The sequence below is a fragment of the Sphaeramia orbicularis genome, chromosome 1 (assembly GCF_902148855.1).
Source record: "Sphaeramia orbicularis chromosome 1, fSphaOr1.1, whole genome shotgun sequence".
In the NCBI taxonomy this organism is placed as follows: Eukaryota; Metazoa; Chordata; class Actinopteri; order Kurtiformes; family Apogonidae; genus Sphaeramia; species Sphaeramia orbicularis.
Window position 1 is genome coordinate 24,330,538 of NC_043957.1, and position 5,640 is coordinate 24,336,177.

The 5,640-nt window shown below is 41.7% G+C and overlaps 1 protein-coding gene across 1 annotated transcript in view; it reads left to right on the forward strand.

Annotated features, from left to right (window-relative positions):
- The first annotated feature begins 297 nt into the window (after positions 1-297).
- Positions 298-5,640, forward strand: part of akt3b (v-akt murine thymoma viral oncogene homolog 3b) — a 42,217-nt gene continuing 36,874 nt past the window's right edge. The window contains exon 1 of the mRNA XM_030145430.1: positions 298-690. The gene's annotated coding sequence lies outside the window, so the exon portion shown is untranslated. The remainder of the gene's footprint in view (positions 691-5,640) is intronic.

A 5,640-nucleotide genomic window follows, 5' to 3' on the forward strand; every position in this document is an offset into this window, starting at 1 on the left:
CACATTGAGTGGTTTCTTTAAAAATTAAACATGAGTATTGACATTATTAATATAATATTACTGAAAAATAACAAACCCCAAATTAGACAAACAAGAAACAATTAAATTAATGTATTACCAATAAATGAAATACATTAGAGCATAAAATGTTACTCTGAATGGCTGTTGTATCGGATTTTTATAGAAATTCGCAGGTTTTCTGATAATTATTCCCAAAGCTGTTTTTATGCCAGTAAGTGATACACGCAATAACACTGTGACGATTTTTCTCGTTGTCACGTCTCGATCTGTCTGGGTCACTCGGTGTACGAAGCCCTGCATTTCCGACAGCCCCTGAATGCAGCAGGAGTCCTCCCAGTCGGATTTGGCTGAACGTGACGCGCTGAGTCGGAGCGGAGCGAGGTTTCCTGGCGGAGCTGCGGAGGAGCAGGAACCGAGCGGGTCTGTCCGTCCGTCCGTCCGTGTGTCCGTCTGCCTCCCTGCCGTTGCAGTCTCTCTCTCTGTCTGTCTGGGACATTTAAAGCGCTCTTTTCGTCTTCCACGGTCTGGAAACGGCAACAGCGGTTATGGCTCCATCGCTGTCCTCCTGCTGTTTTCTCCACTGAGGGACCGTCGGATGCTCCAGTGCCCATAGAGGAGGGGGAGGAGGAGGAGGAGGAGGGGGCATCCCTATCATTCTTCGACTACCAGGTGAAATTATTTTAATATTCTGTGATAACGTGTCGGGGTGGGGGTTGGATGTCGTGTAGCCAGCCGGGGGGAGATGGAGGGAAGGGGGCAGCGGCGGTTGGGGTCCTCGTTTGGGGGCACGGGGAGCGGGTTGAGCCTGGAGCGGGGGTTAGCATGCTAGCTAGCCGCCGTTAGCGGGCTGCTGCTGCTGCTGCTTCGTCATTTGCCAGTCTGGGAGGGATGCGGCGCCGGGATGCTGCTGCAGAAGGGAGGGGAGGGCTAACGGTACCGTCCGTCTGGCCTCGGCCCATCTCCGACACCCCCAGCCTCCCCCTCTCCCCTCCTCCCCGGTCTACCATCAATTTAAACACTCACTTAGAGATGATTCAACACAACCGTTTAAGTATTTCACCGCTGGAAATCAAATACACACTGGACGGCTTCAACGCCCGACATTGGCTGTCATTTATCCAGGCACCCCGTGAGCTAGTCGGCTAACATTAGCCGTAGCATCACCACCCCCCGCTAGCATCCCTGGCTAGCCCGCATCCTCCAGCCGAGCCATCACACACAGGCCGGCCTGGCGCACACAGCCGTCTGCCTGACCCTGCCTACCTACCGCCTCACACCGGCTAATTAACCGCCACTCACGGCCACTAATCGGTACAAGAGCCGCTGCCAGACATTTATTCGCGTCTCGCCCGGTAAAATATAATGGAGCACGCCAAGCGGATGTTGTTATGTAACAGATAATGACACCACACGCCCTTGAAACAAAAGCTGTTGTTTCAGTATTTGTTTGTGTGCAGTGCAGGACCCAGTCGTGGCCAACAGATCTGGAGGGTGGGGAGGAGGTAGGAGGGGGGGGGTTGGGGGTGTTTGTGGTTCCGAGGGCCGCAGCTCTGAACCGGCTCCTCAAATATATACAACGGCTGCTCCTGTCAGCCATTGATGTTGTTGTCATTGGAGGGCTCACATTTGTTTTGCATGCGTGGATCTTTGCACTGATGATGTGCATGAAAGGAACACGATCAGCCTAAAGACATATCTGGCTAGATGTTACACTATATGCGCCATGTCTGCATTTTACGTATTTTTATGTTGGTTTTTTTTCTTAAGTATTTTTAATTTCTGTGCTGTTTTTAATACTAGTTTTATGCTGTATAATGGCTCTCGTGAGGCATTTTGTGTCTACTGAATTGAAAAGCAAGATTTCAGTACATTTACATACTCTACCATGTACCAGTTATGTGCTATTATATTAGATATTTTTCATTTTCATCACAGGAAATTAGATCAAATTAGAAGCATTCAAGAAATGGCAATATAACTTATGGATGTAGATACCTTATTATCCACATCCTTGCAAAACAGTGCAAGTCATAGAGATATATAAAAAAAATTTATCGTCTGGGATTTTATTTATTGGCAGAAAATCATTAAAAAATAGGTGGAAATAAACCAGGGCTCTGCATTTAGCCCAAAATCCAATTTATTATTATTATTATTTTATTTTTTAAACTAGGACAATATGTGCAAGCTTTGTTACATTTAAATGAAAAGCAAACGATGCAGTAGTACGTCTACTTGTAGCTAAGTTAGCTGTAACATACTGTATATATGAATCAGAAGTATGACAGACATAAAGACCAGCAAGAAATAAACATTCAAAGTCCAATACAGATAAGAGAAGACTAACATACTTGAAGGAACAATTGAGTATGATGATCCCATATTGTGTCTGTGGTCAGGTTTGCCTTTGTTGAATGCGGTTAAGTAATGGAAGTTTTATTGTTTTTATTTCTCCTTTACATTATATTGTATTTGTATTATACAGTAATTTGACTATTTCTGGGACAAGATCATTCACATATATAAAAAGTAATTTCATTATGAGAAATATGTAAGTGTCATATCTAGATACAGGACATTTTATATCCAGAGAATGATAGTAATGGCGATACATTTGAAGACACTGTTTATAATAAAAAAAAAAAAAAAAAAAGAAGTAACTACCTGGAAAGACTTATTTCTTAAAATCTGCATAATTTACCCAACAAATAAAAGGTGTTATTGTTTGATTATTTTTCTTTGTTTGCTTAGAACATTTGTATAAATGTTCAGTTGTGCAAACAGAAATTTGAATGTACAAAATGTAATAAGGTAAATAGCAAAAACATTTAGGCCATAGTAGCAAACAAAATTAGTTCCCAATTACCCAATACCTAAACCATATTCATTTCTGATGAGATGTTGGACAGTGGTGTTTTGGTCAAATGTGACCAATATTCACTCTATAGTAATCATTATTTCAGGTACAAACTCGTTAAAATTTTAAAATCCTTGATTGTGCACCAGGCAAAGTTTAACAGAATCATCAGTGTGTGAAAATACATTTCTGTGGGTTCTGAGTGTGAGTATCTACAAAAGGAATTGGTCAGTAATCTGTTAAACTTTAAACCAAAATCTCTCAAATATGAAGGTATGCAGATATGAGGATGTAGATTTTATGAATGATAGTAAATATCTTTGGGTTTTGGACAGATTGTTGAGGATGAATTGTTGGAAGAGCCTTTAAAACAGCAAGTCCATACATTTGAAGTATACAGTATATTAAATATTTGCAAACCAAGCAGGGCAAGATGTAAGTTGGTTTCCTTAAAAGCGTCATGTGAATGTAACTTAAAACCTGCAGATTTTTTTTTACATACGTCACCTTTTGTGTTGCAGGAAATACCAGCATGGAAAAACTAAGGAAAATATGAATACAAAATATAGATGAGATGAAATAGGTAAAAATGTAGTACCCGATAGACTGTACTGTTTATTCTGCCGTCCCTTGTGGGCTGTGCTGCAAATCAATAAGCAGGACTGCTTTATGCTTATTGAATTTATGGCTGTTGCATTAATGTGATGAAGCACCTTGACGTGGTGTGATGTGTAAACACTATTTAATCTGATGCATAATCCCAAATCAGACTGTCATTACTGTTCGGTTATTTTCTCTTTCACTGTCTGTCTGTAGTTTCTCTCTTCATTTAATGAAAAGTATTGCAACATTTATTTTAAATTATACATATTTGGTTATCTATACAATTTATACAATGTTTAACCATGGCTGTAATGTGCTGAAGATGGTTCCTTCTAGGGCTGCACGATTTTGGCCAAAAGTAAAATCCTGATTTTCGATTTCGATTCGGGCTGGTGTTGGCATTTTAGCCGGCATGTTGTTTCCATGTGCAGTCCGCAATGCAACGCACTGCTCCCACTCTGGCATGTGATGAAGTTTGAGGTGCTGAAATAAGCTGGTTGTACTGCTGGCTTTGACTGATTCTGCCTTCAGGCTGAGTTTGCAGTGAGGAATGGTTTGGTCTTTATCGGAAGCCTCGAAGCCGTACCGATTCCACACAACCAACTTGCTCTTACTATTTTTAGCCACAAACTTCTCACTCTCCTTAGCAAACAGAAATTTTGTACTGGTGTGTGGAGACCAAAGATTGTGGAGACTGCTCTCACGGTTAGGAGGAGGAGCCTACGGTAGCCTGGAGGTGCATGGAGACACAAGAGAGATGAAATTCGATTTGATGATTACCTTTTTCAAACATGGTCCAAATAATCCTATGATTGGCATTAACTGGTCTTGCATAGAACTTGAGTAAAGGGAAATTGTTTCTGGTGATGAGATGCTGGACAGTGGGTTTTGGTCAAATTTTGACCTAATAATATTCATTATATGAGCAAAAGTATGAGGATGTGGTTGTAGAACATGAATCACAGAATTAATGAGTTGTTTTCTACATCTCCTCATTTGTGCTCGCTGCTTTTCAGCAGATTTTGAACCTGGCAATGGAGAGTTTCTCCCTTTTAGCCTCTAAACCTGGTGATACAGCCTAGCTCCCACTCACCATCCAGTTCATCCTGAAGGTGTTGGGTGGGGTCAGAGGTCAGGGCTGTGTGCAGGACACTGAAGCTTTTCCAACTAAACTGTATTTTCAGATCTGACCCAGTGCACAGAGGCTTTGCCATGTTTCAGCAGGGCAATATTTTTTACCAAGACATTACAACTAAATTGAAGGCACTCTGTTGACTGCCTTCAAATGACCCATTAGAGCTGCACGATTAATCGTTTTTTTAATCAGAATCGGATTATTTAATTAGGACGATGCTTAAAAAGGGTAATCATCAAATTGAATTTCATCTCTCTCGTGTCTCCAGGCCATGCACCTCCAGGCTACTGTAGGCTCCTCCTCCTAACTGTGAGAGCAGTCTCCACAGTCTTTGGTCTCTACACACCAGTACAAAAATGCCATTTGCTAAGGAGAGCGAGAAGTTTGTGACTAAAACTAGCAAGAGCAAGTTGATTGTGTGGAATCAGTATGGCTTTGATATTTCCAATGAAGACCAAACCATTCCTCGCTGCAAACTCAGCCTGAAGGCGGTGTCAGTCAAAGACAGCAGTACAACCAACTGATTTCAGCACCTTAAACATCATCACATGCCGGAGTAGGAGCAATGCGTTGCATTGCGGGCTGCACACGAAAATGACATGCCGGCTAAATTGCCACCACCAGCCTGAATCAAAATCAAAAATCAAGTTTTTAGAGGAAAAAAATCAGATTTTATTTTTGGCCAAAATCGTGCAGCCCTATGAGCCATAAATGAAAGATTTACCTGAGATACAATTAATCTGAGGATAGATAACAATTAGGCGAGGCTTCATCAAATGCAAGTGAAAATGTATTTGTCAGCACTCATTTTATTATCACTAAACCCAAGGGTGATGGTAAGCCTCTGCTGAACCGACTGGCTCACTGCATGTGTTGTTCTGTATAATCAGCGCCACTGTACAGCAGACTTTTGAGTGTCCTGGTGGTGTTTCTCATTGTCGCTAACACTGGCAGTAACAAATGTGTACATGCGACATATTGGCTTAACATAAGTATCAGCTAATGTCAGCTTTGATGACTGGCA